The sequence below is a fragment of the Rhinopithecus roxellana genome, chromosome 13 (assembly GCF_007565055.1).
Source record: "Rhinopithecus roxellana isolate Shanxi Qingling chromosome 13, ASM756505v1, whole genome shotgun sequence".
NCBI lineage: Eukaryota > Metazoa > Chordata > Mammalia > Primates > Cercopithecidae > Rhinopithecus > Rhinopithecus roxellana.
The window spans coordinates 129492471-129510323 of NC_044561.1; positions in this window are offsets into that span (position 1 = coordinate 129492471).

A 17853-nucleotide genomic window follows, 5' to 3' on the forward strand; every position below is an offset into this window, starting at 1 on the left:
GAGGCCAAGGCGGGCAAATCACGAGGTCAGGAGATCGAGACTATCCTGGCCAACATGGTGAAACCCCGTCTCTACTAAAAATACAAAAAATTAGCTGGGCCTGATGGCGGGTGCCTGTAGTCCCAGCTACTCGGGAGGCTGAGGCGGGAGAATGACATGAACCCGGGAGGCGGAGCTTGCAGTGAGCCAAGATCGCACCACTGCACTGCAGCCTGGGCAACAGAGCGAGACTTGGTCTCAAAAAAAAAAAAAAAAAAGAAAAAAAAGTGTAGACTCACATCTCAGACCAGCTCTGCTGCTCACTGGCTGAGAGACCTGGGCAAGTTATTCCCAAATGCCTCCACTACTGTTCCCTCACTGTAAGATCGTAAGCAGGTCCATCAATTTCTTGGAAGCTCAGCATTCTCATCTAAGTGGTGTTCACAGGGTTGCAGGGAGGATTATATAAGATGAGGCATTTTTGGCACCTGGCCCAAATCCTGGCACATAATAGGTGCTCAGTGAATAATGGATCATTGTATTTGATCCTCCAAAAATTTTTGACCTGTCAAAATAGACTCTGGTACAGACACAAAATAAATACTGGCTAATTCTAGTGTTTGGTCTCAAATATTCAGAAAATATTCTAATTTCAGGTAATGAAATCAAGATATAAATTAATAAAGCTGTTCTCCTCTCCTCACCATCACATGCAACCCTTCCAGAAATGTGTGAATGAGATGATGCCCAATTATGCACTTAACGTATAAAATAGATTTTATTGTATGCAAACAGATGGAAATACATGGATTATACAGTTTATCTTAAGTGTTAGGGCTTTTTTAATTTTTTTCTTCTTTTGCTAGAAATGAGGGGTCTCGCTTTGTTGCCCAGGCTGATCTGGAACTCCTGGGCTCAAGCAGTCTTTCTGCATTTTCGCCTTGGCTTCTCAAAGTGTTGGGATTACAGGCGTGAGCCACCACACCTGGCCCAGAATTGCTGCGTGTGTCTATTTCTTCTTATCTTGCTTGATGACAAAGCAACAACGCAGTAAATATTTTTTCCCTCTCCCTCCTCCCCAGCACACCTGTTGACCAGCAATCCTGTTACTGTTGTCTCCAACCTAGATCTTTTTTCCCCCTTTGAAATAATTTTAGATGTAGAAAAAAGTTGCAAAAATAGTACAGAGTTCCCAGAAAAACCTTTCACCCAGCTTCCCCAAGTGACAACATCTTATATAACCACAGTACAAAGATCAAAATCAGGAAAGTAACCTTGCTACAATATTAAGCTACAGACCATATTTAAATGTTGCCAATTGTTCCACTAAGTTTCCTTTTCTAGCTCAAGATCCAGTTCAGAATCTGGAACTCAAAGTCTTCCTTCATCTTTCATGACCCTGATACTTTTGAAGAGTACTGACCAGTTGTTCAAGAATATTTCGCAGTTTGAGATTCTCTTATGTCTTCCCATGATTAGATCGCGATTATGCCTTTTTTTTTTTTTTTTTTGGAAATGCCACACTTGGCCTTTTTAGTGCATCATATGAGGAGTTACCTGAAGTCAGTGTGTCTCATTATTACTGCTGATGTTACCTTTGGTCACTTGGTGAAGGTGGTGTCTGTAGGATTTCTCCACTGTAAAGTGATAACTCTTTTCCCCTTTGTCTTTGATAAGTATCTTATGGGGAGATTCTCCGAGATGGCAAATATCCCATTTGTCGTCATTCTTTTGCCCAATACAAGCCATCCTCGAAGATTCTTGCCTGCAAGAGTTATTCCTTTGGTGTTTGCCAAATGGTGATTTTCAAATTCTATCATTCCTTTCACACTTACTAATTAGAATTCTTCTGTAGGGAAGCACTGTTCTTTCTCCCCTATTTATTGATTTATTCAGTTCTGGACTTAACTAGTTTATTATTCTCATTGCTTATTTGGTTGCTCAAATTGCTTCAGATTTGGTCTTTGGGAGGTCCTCCAAGTTGGCTCCTCGGTCCTTTCAACATGTCTCATCATTTTTTAAGCACATTCTTACTTCCTGGCATCACAAGATGTTCCAGGTTCATCTTGCATGTTTCCGACCCCAGCCCTGGAATCAGCCATTTCTCAAAGCCCCAGTTTCTTTAATTGGAGAATAGTATTTAGAAATCATGACATGGGCACTAGGTGTACCCGTTGGTACTGGTTGTCTCTAGACTATATCTTCTGCTTCCCCCTCTCTCCATCCCCACTACTGCCCTTCTGGTACATATAATTGGCATGTTTCACTTGGATAATTGCCTCTTTATTACCTCCCTACTTCAAGTCTTGCCTTCTTCCAATTTACCCTCCAAGTAGTCACATACACACACACAAATTCTTAAAACATTATCTGGATCATATCATTCCTTAGCATAAAAACCTTCGTTGGGTGTCAGGGTTAGCCTGCCACATCCTCGCATGGGGTTGGCAAACCTTGTTGTTGTTGTTGTTGTTATTATTATTATTATTTTAGACATGGGGTCTTGCTATGTTGCCCAGGCTGGTCTTGAACTCCTGGGCTCAAGCAATCTTCCTGCTTTGGCCTCCCAAAGTGCTGGAATTACAGACATGAGCCACCATGCCCAGCCTAGTTTTGGTATCTATTTTAAGCTCTGTGAGCCACTCAACTCTGCTGTTGTAGCACAAAAGCTGCCATAGACAATACACAAACAAATGGGTGTGGTTGTGTGCCAATAAAACTTTATTCATAAAAACAAGTGGGCCAGATTTCTCAAGCCATAGATTACCATAATTTACCAACCCGGCCCAATGGGTAGTTTTCATAAGCTTGCCAGAAGCCCCTTCAAACCTTTAGAAAGCTCTCACTGAGCAGCAACCACAGTTAATCCTCATGATGTTCCCCAGGAAGCTGCCTGACACCCCTCGTTAGCCTGCAGCTCCCTCCAGCTAGCCTCTCTTCTGACTGCCAGGGTTCTCACGCATACCTCCCCTGACAGTCTCTAACCTGGAACTCAGGGAAGGGGAGCCTTATCATGCTGCCCTCTGCTCTCTTTGTTCACTGCACACTCATCACTATGCTCTTCTTCCCAGTTCTTCAAACCTCTCAAGTCTTTTCTGCCTCAGTAACTTTGCACACACTGCTCCATTTGCTTGGAATCCTCTTTCCACCCTTGTTCCAGAACTAGCTCTTTTTCATCTTTTTTTTCTTCTTCTTTAATTTTTTGTTTTAAAAATAGAGACAAGGTTTTGCCATGTTGCCCAGGCTGGCCTCAAACTTCTGGGCTCAAGCAATCTGCCCACCTCCACCTCCCAAAGTGCTGAGATTATAGGGATGAGCCACAGCCTTTTTCATCTCTTAGAGCCCAAATTAAACAATACTTTTTTAGGGAAGCCTTCCCTGACTCCTTTATTTAAAATAGCCTGCCTGGGTGTGGTGGCTCACAATTTTAATTCCAGCACTTTGCTGAGGTAGGAGGATCACTTGAGTTCAGGAGTTCAAGACCAGCCTTGGCAACAAGATGAAACCCCGTTCCTACAAAAAATACAAAAAATTAGCCAGGCCAGGCCTGGTGGAACATGTTCAACTACTTGAGAGGCTGAGGTGGGAGGATTGCTCGAGCCTGGGAGGTGGAGGTTGCAGTGACCTGAGATATGTGCCACTGCACTCCAGCCTGGGCAACAGAGCAAATCCCTGTCTTTAAAAAAAAAAAGCAATAAAATAGCCTCCCCTTTTATTAGAATCTGACTTTGCTTCAAAATCTTTTTGCTCTCCATCACATCTTCAGGATTTAGAAAAATGCCTAGCACCCAGAGGTGCTCAAATATGTTTTAAATGAGTGTAACAGGCCAGGCGCAGTGGCTCACGTCTGTCATCCCAGAACTTTGGGAGTCCGAGGTGGGTGGATCACCCCAGGTCAGGAGTTCGAGACCAGCCTGGCCAACATAGTGAACCCCTATCTCTACTAAAAATACAAAAATTAGCTGGGAGTGGTGGCGCATGCTTGTAATCCCAGCTACCTGGGAGACTGAGGCACGACAATCACTTGAACCCAAGAGGCAGAGGTTGTGTTGAGCCACGATCGTGCCACTGCACCCCAGCCTGGGTAACAGAGCAAGACTCTGTCTCAAAACAAAGACAAAACTCACGCTTTAAAAATAAATAAATAAATAAATAAATAAGTGTAACACTTACCACAGTTGGTACCCAAGAGGCAGAGGTTGTGTTGAGCCACGATCGTGCCACTGCATCCCAGCCTGGGTAACAGAGCAAGACTCTGTCTCAAAACAAAGACAAAACTCACGCTTTAAAAATAAATAAATAAATAAATAAATAAATAAATAAGTGTAACACTTACCACAGTTGGTTAGCATTTCACTTGCCTATTTCCTATACTATTGATAGGAAAGGGGTCAGGACTCTCATTTATTACCCATACCTAGCCCCTAAAAGTGTCTGAAATACAGTAGGTATCAGTAAATGTTGAATGTGTAAGTGAATGAAACTCGCATATTTTTAAAAACTCCATTATGGATAGTAGGTCATAGATGGTTATGGAAATGGGGTGAAATTACAAAGCAAAATGTTCTTTTTATTAGGTATTTTCTGACATCCACTCAGGATCTAGATTTCTCCTGTTTCCAGGTGGCAACCCCTCTAAGGAAGGGGATCTGGATTTGGACGTTCCCGTCTGAGTTTAGGACCAGCGCTCCCTGTCAGTTCTTTGCCTCACCTTAAGATGTCACTAAGTGACTTGGGCCGTGGCTTCCACTGGGAAAACTTGGGCGGTCAGGACAGGAAGGGAGGAAATGACCCGGTGTTACGAACAAATCTCCCACTTCCTCCAGCGCCTGGCAGACAAGGTGACAGGGCGCTGATGTGCCCCACCCAGCTTTACAAGCCATTCATTAGCACGCCTGATATTCCAGAGCCCTGGAACTTTCTGTTTCCTTCTACAACCAGAACCTTAACAAATCAGGCCAAGCCGGATAAATCATATCACATCGTGACTGACTTCCTGTTGTGGGTCCAGCACTGTCTCTGGGGCTCTAGGATGGACTCAAGAGAAACGTTCCATAATATTTCTGCTCTCCAGAAGTAGTTGGGGGGTTAAGACATACAGGAAAGAAATAATTTACAACAGTACAAGGTTCTACAGGCAATGTGGTATTCTGGATTGGGTCCTGGAGGAAAAAAATGGGCATTCATGAAAAAATTGGCAAAGTACAAATAAAACCTTTAGTTTAGTTGATAGTGTGGTACCAATGTTAATTTCTTTTTTTTTTTTTTTTTTTTTTTTTGAGACGGAGTCTCGCTCTGTCGCCCAGGCTGAGTGCAGTGGGGTGATCTCAGCTCACTGCAAGCTCCGCCTCCCGGCTACACATCATTCTCCTGCCTCAGCCTCCGGAGTAGCTGGGACTACAGGCGCCCGCCACCTCACCTGGCTAGTTTTTTGTATTTTTTTAGTAGAGATGGAGTTTCACCATGTTAGCCAGGATGGTCTCGATCTCCTGACCTCGTGATCCACCCGTCTCGGCCTCCCAAAGTGCTGAGTTTACAGGCTTGAGCCACCGCGCCTGGCCACCAATGTTAATTTCTTAGTTTTGATGAATATATCACGGTTACCTGAGATGCTAACATCAGGAGAAGCTGGGTGAAGCATATGCAGGAACTGTCTGTACTATCTTTGCAAAATTTCCATAAATTTAAAGTAATCCAAAATTGGCCGGGCACAGTGGCTCATATCTGCAATCCCATCACTTTGGGAGGCTGAGGCCAGAGGATCACTTGAAGTCAGGAGTTTGAAACCAGCCTGGCCAACGTGGTGAAACCCCGTCTCTACTAAAAATACAAAAATTAGCCGGGCGTGATGGTGCACGCCTGTAGTCCCAGCTACTCGGGAGGCTGAGGTTGCAGTGAGCCCAGATCGTGCCTCTGCACTCCAGCCTGGGAGACAGAGGGAGACTCAGTCTCAAAGTAAATAAATAAATAAATAAATAAATAAATAAATAAATAAATGTTGTCCAAAATTAAAAGTTTTAAAAGTGTACAAGACAGTGTTAGCTTGGATGGTCTGCACATATATTGTAGTACTCCAGAGATACTGCATGAATCCTGGGACTCAGACCTGAAACTGAGTCCCTCTCCCTGCCAGCTACCAGCTGTATGACTTAGGGTGAGTGACTTAACCTCTCAGAACCTCAGTTTTCTTTTTCTTTATTTTCTGTCTTTTAAATTTTAGTGGGTTTTTTTTTTGTTGTTTTTTTTGTTTTTTTTTGTTTTTTTTAGAGACAGAGTCTTGCTCTGCTGCCCAGACTGGAGTGCAGTGATGCAATCACCACTCACTGCAACCTCACTCCTGGTCTCAAGCAGTCCTCCTGCCTCAGCCTCCTGAGTAGCTAGGATTACAGGTGCGTGTCACCACACCCAGCTATTTTTTTTTTTTTAATTTTTTTTGTGGAGATGGGGTCTCACTATGTTGCCCAGGCTGGTCTCAAACTCCTGGCCTCAAGTGATTCTCCCACCTCGCCCTCCCAGAGTGTTACAGGCATGAGCCACTATGCCCAGCCCCTCAGTTATTTTAGTTTTAAAAAATACCAATCTCATGAAGTTATTGTGAAGTCTCCAGGAGATAATATATAAATGCTCCTGATCCAGTGTCTGCACAGGGTAAATTCTCAATACCTGCTGGTGTTTTCCTTCTCTGTCATTTCAGGAAAAGTAGCAATCAGTTGGGCTTCAGGATTCAGAAAAGAAATAACAAGATGAGATTTGTAGTCAGTCGTCGGAGTTGGCCAAGGTTGAAGTTAGAGAAGTGGAAGCTGGACAGGAACCCCGCATGAAGGCGACCCGAGAGAATCACTCTGTCAGTTTCAATTGTAGGAAACATACTTCTTTTTTTTTTTATATACTTTAAGTTCTAGGGTACATGTGCACAACGTGCAGGTTTGTTACATATGTATACACGTGCCATGTTGGTGCACTGCACTCATTAACTTGTCATTTACATTAGGTATATCTCCTAATGCTATCCCTACCCCCTACCCCCTCCCCACAGCAGGCCCCAGTGTGTGATGTTCCCCTTCCTGTGTCCAAGTGTTCTCATTGTTCAATTCCCACCTATGAGTGAGAACATGTGGTGTTTGGTTTTCTGTCCTTGTGATAGTTTGCTGAGAATGATGGTTTCTAGCTTCATCCATGTCCCTATAAAGGACATGAACTCATCCTCTTTTATGGCTGCATAGTATTCCATGGTGTATATGTGCCACATTTTCTTAATCCAGTCTATCATTGATAAGTATTTGGGTTGGTTCCAAGTCTTTGCTATTGTGAATAGTGCCGCAATAAGCATACGTGTGCATGTGTCTTTATAGCAGCATGATTTATAATCCTTTGGGTATATACCCAGTAATGGGATGACTAGGTCAAATGGTATTTCTAGTTCTAGATCCTTGAGGAATTGCCACACTGTCTTCCACAATAGTTGAACTAGTTTACAGTCCCACCAACAGTGTAAAAGTGTTCCTATTTCTCCGCATCCTCTCCAGCACCTGTTGTTTCCTGACTTTTTAATGATCGCCATTCTAACTGGTGTGAGATGGTATCTCATTGTGGTTTTGATTTGCATTTCTTCGATGGCCAGTGATGATGAGCATTTAGGAAACATACTTCTTAAGCTATTGGAAGGAGGCATTTTTATATTATAACTAGTCTTGAAAAATTGTGTTGTTTTTTCTAAGATAATCTCAGAGATTACAAAACAATATTTATGAAGGTTATTCATGATAACACTGATTGTAAAGGCAAAAGACTGAAAACCACTTAAATATTTCTAAATAGGAAGGAGGCTGGCTAAATTCATTCCTTGGAATTCATTGAAAGCATTAAAAGCTTTATATTAAAAAATATAAAGCAGCTTGGAATGGCGGCTCATGCCTGTAATCCCAGCATTTTGGAAGGGTGAAGTTGGAAGATTGCTAGGGCTCAGGAGTTTGAGACCAGCCAGGACAACATAGCAAGACCTAGTCTTTACAAAAAATTAAAAAATTAGCTGGGCATGATGATGCATATCTATAGTCCTGGCTACTCGGGAGGCCAAAGTGGGAATATTGCTGGAGTCCAGAAAATTGAGGCCACAGTGAGCCGTGATTGTGCCACTGCACTCCAGCCTGGACAACAGAGCAAGATTCTGGCTCTAAAAAGTGTATGTGCACACACATATATATATATATAAACAAGTCTATGTATATATACACATACACGTAAACATAAAACACATACACATAAACACATATATAAACAAGTCTATGTATATATACACATACACATATATACACATACACATATATCTATAAAGACTTGCTTTACAGATATATGACATGGTCATAGCTAAAGCTATATAGACAGAAAAAAATGCAGAATGGAACACACAGTGTGTTACCACTTGCAGATCAAAAAGAGTATGTATGAATGTTTATTCATATGTTCATCAGTATCTCTGGGAAGATACACAAGAACCTGATGATAGTGTTTGCTATTTGGTTGACACCAAAACCAGAGACCATTCAAGTCATATCCATCTTGTTAAACATCTTGTTAAAATGTTATTGCCAATAAAATGTTACATTTCTTTTGTTTAGAAATTATTACCCAAAATTTGTGACATATTTATTTTTTAAACAAGTGTTTAAACTTTTTATTATAGGAAATGTCAAACATAGACAATGGAGTGAGAACTGTAATGATCCTCCCTGCCCCAGGAACCAGCTTCAGTTATCAACATTCTGTCATTCAGATTGTGTGGGATATTCACATTGTTTTCGTTAATTATGTAAAAATAGCCAGGCGCGGTGGCTCACGCCTGTAATCCCAGCTCTCAGGGAGGCAGAGGCGGGAGGATAGCTTGAGCCCAGGAGTTCGAGACCTGCCTGGGTAATACAGCGAGACCTCGTTCTCCACAAAAAGGAAAAAAAAAAAAAGACAAAAAAAAATTATGTAAAAATAATTGTAAGAGTAGCTTAATTCTGATCAAAGGAAGTTAAATTTTTTTAATTTCTCTATAAATTATCTTGCTGAGAGCCAGGCGCGGTAGCTCACGCCTGTAATCCCAGCACTTTGGGAGGCCGAGGCAGGTGGATCACAAGGTCAGGAGTTCAAGACCACCCTGGCCAGCATGGTGAAACCCTGTCTCTACTAAAAACACACACAAAAAAAATTAGCCAGGCATGGTGGCATGTGCCTGTAGTCCCAGGTACTCAGGAGGCTGAGGCAGGAGAATCGCTTGAATCCGGGAGGCAGAGGTTGCAGTGAGCTGAGATTGTGCCACTGCATTCCAGCCTGGGTGACAGAGCGAGACTCCGTCTCAAAAAAATTAATTAATTAATTAATTTTTAATTAATTTTAAAAATTGTTACCCGGGCGCGGTGGCTCACGCCTGTAATCCTAGCACTTTGGGAGGCCGAGACAGGCGGGTCACGAGGTCAGGAGATTGAGACCATCCTGGCTAACACGGTGAAACCCCGTCTCTACTAAAAAAATACAAAAAAAACTAGCCGGGCGCGGTGGCAGGCGCCTGTAGTCCCAGCTACCTGGAGGCTGAGGCAGGAGAATGGCGTGAACCCAGGAGGCGGAGCTTGCAGTGAGCTGAGATCCGGCCACTGCACTCCAGCCTGGGCAACAGAGCGAGACTCCGTCTCAAAAAAAAAAAAAAAAAAAAAAAGAATAAAAAAATTGTCTTGCTGAGAAGTCCAATAGAATGATCAATAAACAATTTCGAAGACCCCCAAATTATTATGTTCACATAAAATCCCACAGGGAAAGTGGAGTTGAAGTACAAGTTTAAGGGGGAAAAAAAAGATGTAAAACTTCAACTGAGTCGGGTGTGGTGGCTCACACCTGTAATCCCAGCACTTTGGAAGGCTGAGGCGGGTGGATCGCCTGAGGTCAGGAGTTCGAGACCAGCCTGAACAACATGGAGAAACCCCGTCTCTACTAAAAATACAAAAACTAGCTGGGTGTGGTGGCACATTCCTGTAATCCCAGCTCCTCGGGAGGCTGAGGCAGGAGAATCACTTGAACTCAGGAGGTGGGAGCCGGAGGTTGCAGTGAGCCGAGATCGTGCCATTGCACTCCAGCCTGGGCAACAAGAGCAAAACTCTGTCTCAAAAAAAAAAACTTCAACTGTTAGGAAAACAGCTTGTTCATGCGTAGTTTAAATGAATGATGATGAATACAAATTTAAGTAATGATGTACAAATATTTATAATACCCCAGAATCCTCTAAAGATATCTAAAGACATGAAAACATTATAGATATCAAGTTTAGAACATGGAAGGAATTATATATCTTTTTAAAAATTATTGGCTGGGCGCAGTGGCTCATGCCTGTAATCCCAGCACTTTGGGATGCTGAGGCGGGAGGATCACAAGGTCAGGAGTTTGAGACCAGCCTGGCCAATATGATGAAACCCCATCCCTACTAAAAATACAAAAAGTAGCCAGGCGTAGTGGCGTGCACTTGTAGTCTCAGCTACTTGGGAGGCTGAGGAAGAAGAATCGCTTGAACCTAGGAGGTGGAAGTTGTAGCAAGCTGAGATTGTGCCACTGCACTCCAGCCTGGGCAACAGAGCAAGACTCCGTCTCAAAAAAAAAAAATTTAAGCCAGGCATGGTGGTGTGTGCCTGTAGTCCCAGCCATCTGGGAGGCTGAGACAAGAAGGATCCTTTGAGTCCAGGGGTTTGAGGCTGCAGTGCACTGTGATGGCATCTCTGAATAGCCATTGTACTCCAGCCTGGGCAGCATAGTGAGACCCAATCTCAAAAAAAAAATTATTTTAGAGGGTATATATGAGGAAGATAGTTTGAAGATCACTGCTTTAGAAGACCCCATGTTTATGTCCAAGTCCCAGGAAGCTACTGTGTTGTTTAGACAGAAGGTCACATCAGCCTAGAACTCAGGGAACGCAAACTGTGCCTTAAGCCTGAGACTGAGTTTTGATCAATGTATCTCTTTTCCACTAACTATCATGAGCAAGTTGGATTATTCCTGGAATGCGAGGTTGGCTTAATCCTGGAAAACCAATTTAATTCATCCATCCAGACCCAAAGTCACAGATATTTGAGTGCCTTTGACCATTATATACATATAGGAAAAATAAACACCTCCAGCCACTATCCCTTCCTTTACTCCCCTAGCAACCTGTTGAAAGCTACCTATTTTCTTTTGTAGACTCTGTATTTTTTTGTATATAAGTAGTGGGGGTGACACACATGGACACCCAGTTAGAATTTCTGTAGATTCCTGGGCCTCCGCCCGGAACCACTGAGTCATACTTTCTGGGAATCTGCATTTTAAATGTCTACCTCTCCCCTCTCCAAGGTGACTCATAGATGTCCTAAAGCTTATAAAATGCCATTCTAACTCACTTACACTCTCAGCACTGTTCTGAAAATAAGGCCTCTACTTTTTATTTTCAAACAGAGCCTTCCTTTATCCCTCCCTTGGCTTTTCTCCTTCCTTACTCTTCTTTCTCTGACCCTCTTCGAAGGTTCCATATGTTCCCCAAACATGTATGCCCCCAAATGTATAGGCTCTGCCAGGTGTTCTCTTCAGATCTCAACTGTGTACCTCACTGCAGATATCTCATCTAGCACACAGTCTGCCTTTAGGCTTTGGCAAGAGGGGCCCCTGCCCTGGACTTCTCATTTTAGTGGCTCTGAATATAACTACACAAATTATCATTGCTAATTCCAATCACTCTCCAATGAAGAATAGGTAGTGCTTATTGAGTACTTACTGAAGAATGTGTACTAGACTTTGACATTGATTCACTCATTTACTGCCCACAGCAATCCTTTGAGGTAGGTAATCATCATCACCTTATATAAATGATGGAGCAGGAGCTCAGAGGGAAAAGCAACTTTTTCCAACTGGTGAGTACAAAAACTGGGTCATTTTTGTTTTGTTTTAGACAGAGTCTCACTTTGTAGCCCACGCTGGAGTGCAGTGGCATGATCTCGGCTCACTGCAACCTCCGCCTCCTGGGTTCAAGCAATTCTTGTGCTTCAGCCTCCCAAGAAGCTGGGATTACAAGTACATGCCACCCCACCCCGCTAATTTTCGTATTTTTAGTAGAGATGGAGTTTTACCATGTTGGCCAGGCTAGTCTTGAACTCCTGACCTCAAGCGATCCACCCACCTTGACCTCCAAAAGTGCTGGAATTATAGGCGTGAGCCACCATGCCCAGGCAAAAACTGGGTTTTGAACTTGGGAAAGTCTGGCCTCTTAACCACTACACCAGACATCTCACTTGTGCTCCAAAATGCTGGAAACATAACTTGCTGCCTTCCTATCTTCTGGTGCCTTTGCTACTTCCACACCAGATATATTCTGTTGTCCCTTCCAGAACTGTAGGATAAACCATGTCCTGAGGCTTTACATCTTCCAGAAACATTCTCCTTGGATATCTAACTTTATTCTTCTGTTAGATAGTGGGAAAATCTCGCTAGAAAAATTTTCTCTACTCTGCTCTTACTGAAAATAAGGTGCAGTACAGTGAAGATCTCTGAAAAATTACCCTAACTTAGTGGCAGAGCCCAAAACAGACTGACATTTTCAGGTATGGAAACTTCTCTGCCTTTTTTTTTTTTTTTTTTTTTTAGATGGGGGTCTCACTCTGTCACCAAGGTTGGAGTGCAATGGTGCAGTCACAGCTCACTGCAGCCTCAACCTTTTGAGCTCAGGTAATCCTCCTATCTCAGCCTCCCAAGTAGCTGGGACTATAGGTGTGCACCACCCATGCTCAGCTTTTTTTTTTTTTTAATATGTTTTTGTAGAGACGAGGTCTTGCCATGTTGCCCAGGATGGTCTCGAACTCCTCAGCCCAAATGATTAGCCCATCTCAGCCTCCCAAAGTGCTGGGATTACAGGCGTGAGCCACCGCACCAAACCATTTCTTTATATATAAACAGGAGATTGCTTGCTCCATGTTTTGCTAAGTCAAAGCGGCAGCGCACATATAACCCTTGTGTACACACTGCTATACACTTAACTTTCACTTTCTTTTCTAAAATGAGGAATTTGACCAGGCGCAGTGGCTCATGCCTGTAATCCCACCACTTTCAGAGGCCAAGGTGAGCAGATCACTTGAGATCAGGAGTTCGAGATCAGCCTGGCCAACATGGCAAAACCCCTTCTCTACTAGAAATACAAAAATATTACCCAGGCCTGGTGGCGAGCACCTGTAATCCCAGCTTCTCGGGAGGCTAAGGCAGGAGAGTCACTTGAACTCAGGAGGCAGAGGTTGCAGTGAGCCAAGATCATACCACTGCACTCCAGCCTGGATGACATAGCATGGCTCCATCTCAAAAAAATACATAAAATAAAATAAGGAATTAATGACCATAAGCACTTCAAAAATGCGCACAAATATAGCATAATGCAGTAGACCAGAGGGCGGATCATGGTGGCTTTGTGAACAAATCTAGCCCAAAGATGTGATCCCCACCCAAATGTGCTTTTTAGTTTTTTTTTAATTTTAATGATTCATCAATATCCACTTTTCACATGACAATTTAAAATGTGGCATTCTCTAGAGAAATCAAACATTTCGACAAGGCCAGGTCCACTTTCCTACCAGTCAGTCACTGGTAAGGGCAGAGAATGTTGACAGTGCTCTATAGACGAACACAGGCTCCGCAGGTCACCACAGCCTCTGCCACATCCATCACCTCTGTGGTCCTGCCTGCTGTGTCAGCACTGCCTTCATTTCCCACTTGAGCTGTGTGTTTATCTCATCCAACCTACAGTCTACCTTTAGACTTGGGCAAAAGGAGCCCCTGCTCTATTTTACTGGCTCTCGATATAAAATACATACACAAAATATCAAAAATCATGGGTAAGCCAGGCATGGTGGCTCATACCTGTAATCCCAGAACTGTGGGAGGCCAAGGCAGGAGGATCACTCGAGCCCAGAAGTTCGAGACCAGCCCACTAAAAATACAAAAATTAGCCGGGCATGGTGGTGCATGCCTGTAGACCTGGCTACTTGAGAGGCTGAGATGGGAGGATCACCTAAGCCCAGGGAAGTCAAGGCTGCAGTGAACTGAGATTGTGCCACTGCACTCCAGCCCGGGTGACAGAGTGAGACCCTGTCTCAAACAAACAAAAGAACCCCCCCCAAACAAAACAAAACAAAAACAAAAAAACACGGGTAAATCAGCCCCTTAGTGTCTGCTGCTTAGCACTGGCATTGTACCATCCATAGCACTAAACACCCACCATCGCCACTAACACTGCTCAGGCCCCAGGGAAGCCGTTCTCTGCCTCTTTTGTCCTGTATCTGTAAATCAAAAGGCACTGCTCCACAGTGCAGGAAGAATTGGATCAGGGAAAACACTATGGAAAGAGAAAAGACAACTGAGTTAACCCTCCCATCTTTCTCTCCCATAGCTTGACTGCATCAGATACTTGCAGAGTCAAGTGTCCCCAGCAACACCTGAGCATCCTCTTTCTTGCTTCTCAGTGTCCCAACTCATTATTCCAAATGGGCTTAAAAAAAGCACAGTATTTGTACTAGTTGCAAACGGCAGCTGAAGAATATTTTGCAGAACCAATTCAGGTTGCTCTTTATTTTATTTTATTTTGTTTTTTTTGAGACGGAATCTCGTTCTGTCACCCACCCTGGTGTGCAGTGGCACAATCTCGGCTCACTGCAACCTCCATCCCTGGGTTCCAGCAATTCTCCTGCCTCAGCCTCCTAAGGTATCTGGCATTACAGGCGTGCACCGCCATGCCCAGCTAATTTTGTATTTTTAGTAGAGACAGCGTTTGGCCATGTTGATCCAGGCTGGTCTCAAATGTCTGACCTCAAGTGATCCACCCACTTTTGGGAGCACCTCGGCCTCCCAAAGTGCTGGGATTACAGGCTTGAGCCACTGCACCCAACCCCAGATTATTCTTGAATCTGCTTATACATTGGCCTTGATGTAACCAACATGGCTATAGATTCTTCACATTGGCAACTATAGATGGACACTGAATTCCAGAATTGAAGCTAGTTTTATTTTTATAATAAATATTTAATGGGATTTAGCTAAAACTTTAAAAAATATATTTACATTTTCTTTAATTTTGATGTGAAGGCTTGATATCAATTGTTCTGTATTTTACTTTTCAATCTTAAATATTTTGAATTTTTAGAAGAAAAATATTTGTAAACATGAGTTTTTTGGTTTACTTTTTAAAATTTTTTATACTTTATAATTGTATTTCATTTTTTTCACCTTTTACATGATTATTGCCAATAGCAAAGGCAGCAAATGACACCCTGAGGGCTGAATTTAACCCGTGAGCTAAGGGTGGTATAGATACAGTATACAAATACATATTTATTAGGTATTTTTGTATATTAATATATTTATAAATTATATATACATATATGTAATATTTTAAAATTTCTTTAAAATATTTATATATTACATATATAAATTTTGCACATATAAATTATACATATTTATATAATATATGTAATATGTAAATATTTTAAAGAAATTTTTAAATTTTTATAAATATTTCCATATAAAATATTTATAAAATATTTTATAACTATTTTTATAAATATTGAATGAAATATTTATGTGCCACCACGCCCAGCTAATTTCTTATTTTTTGTAGAAATGAAGTCTTGCTCTGTTGCCCAGGCTGGTCTCAAACTCCTGGGCTCAAGTGATTCTCCCACCTTAGCCTTCTGAAATGCCACGATTATAGGCATGAGCCACCATGCTTGGCCTCATTTTTTATATTTTTAAAGATTTGTAAAACAAAGGAGCATGTACGGACCACAAAGCCTAGTACTACCTGACTCTTTACCAAAAAAAAAAAAAAAAAAAAAATTGCCACATCCTGGTCAGTAGAATATAAATTATATAAAAACTTGATCACTACATATTTAGTGATTTTGCTGAAATCAACAACAAAAAAAGAAATGTTATGTAACAAATATATAATAATTTATTATGTTTGTTACTCATACTAATAATACCAGAGGCCCAGCAATACCACACCCAGACATATGCAATAATAATTAAATTCCCTCATCTTTGATCGTTTTCTGACTTTTAATCATGGGTAAACCACAGCTTGACAGTTATGTTTTGCTTCTGTCATTATAAATGTATACTTGTCAAAGTAGGAGGATAAAATGTTTTATTTCAGATTGATTTTTTATTTTTACACATTCCAGCAGATGATATGTGGGCTATGGCCCACAGACATGGTTGAAAAATCTGCCCGTCTGTCTTGCTCTGCCTCTTAAGTGAGTTTCAGTCCTTGTCTTACCCTAAAAACTTTGAGACGAAAATGTCAGATCCCAGTATCTATCTCCCTCTGTTGGCGATGGGCAGAATTATCACACTTTTGCGGCTTTTTTTTTTTTTTTTTTTTGAGACGGAGTGTCCTTTTTGCTGCCCAGGCTGGAGTGCAATGGCGCAATCTTGGCTCACTGCAGCCTCTACCTCCCGGGTTCAAGCGATTCTCCTGCCTCAGCCTCCTGAGTAGCTGGGATTACAGGCATGTGCCACCAAGCCAGGCTAATTTTGTATTTTTTTAGTAGAGACGGGGTTTCACCATGTTGGCCAGGCTGGTCTCGAACTCCCAACCTCAGGTGATCCGCCTGCTTCAGCCTCCCAAAGTGCTGGGATTTCAGGCTTCAGCCACCACGCCCGGCCACACTTTTGCTTCCGTGTGGACTTTTTGTTCAAATCAGTTCTGAATTGAACATTCATAACCAGAGGAGCTTCTGTACTTCATATTATAAATACTCTAGACACATAATAACTCACAAATACATACATCACCAAAGGTGCTTTATTAGGCAACAGAAAACAAAGTCATTCTGGTCAAATCCTGTTTTTCTTTTTGGTAATCACCATCACCTGTGGCAAATGCTGCGGGCTAATGTTTCCATTCAGTCTCACACCTCCATCTTTTTATTGATATTTCCACCCACGAAAGAAGCGTATCTTCCAATTACTTGCATTAGAAATAACGCTAAGGCAAAGAGTGAGAAGCCATGGATATTCCTAAAGGAGAAAGTTTCCGCCAGGCGCGGTGGCTCACGCCTGTAATCCCAGCACTTTGGGAGGCCGAGGTGGGCGGATCACGAGGTCAGGAGCTCGAGACCATCCTGGCTAACACATTGAAACCCCGTCTCTAGTAAAAATACAAAAATTAGCCGGGCGTGGTGGCGGTGCCTGTAGTCCCAGCTACTCGGGAGGCTGAGGCAGGAGAATGGTGTGAACTAGGGAGGCAGAGCTTGCAGGGAGGCACATGCCTGTAATCCCAGCTACTCAGGAGGCTGAGGCAGGAGAATCGCTTGAACCCGGGAGTTAGAGGCTGCAGTGAGCCAAGATTGCGCCATTGCACTCCAGCCTGGGCAGCAAGAAGGAAACTCCGTCTCAAAAAAAGAGAAAGTTTACAACTAGAGGCAAAGTAAAAAAGTAAAAAGAGGAGAAAGGGAGAGGAAGAGGAGAAGTAGAAGGAGAAGAGGAAGGAGGAAAAAAGTATAAGGAGAAAGAGAAGGAAAAGAAGATAAAGGAGAAGGAAGATGAGAAGAAGAATTAGAAGGAGGTGGAAGATTTTTTGTTTTATTTTTTATTTTTTGAGACGGAGTCTCACACTATCGCCCAGGCTGGAGTGCAGTGGTGCAATCTCCGCTTACTGCAACCTCTGCCTCCCGGATTCAAGCGATTCTCCTGCCTCAGCCTCCCAAGTAGCTGGGATGAAAGGCATGCACCACCATACCCGACTAATTTTTTGTATTTTCGGTAGAGACGGGGTTTCACCATGTTGGCCAGGCTGGTTTCGAACTCCTGACCTCATGATCCTCCTGCCTCGGC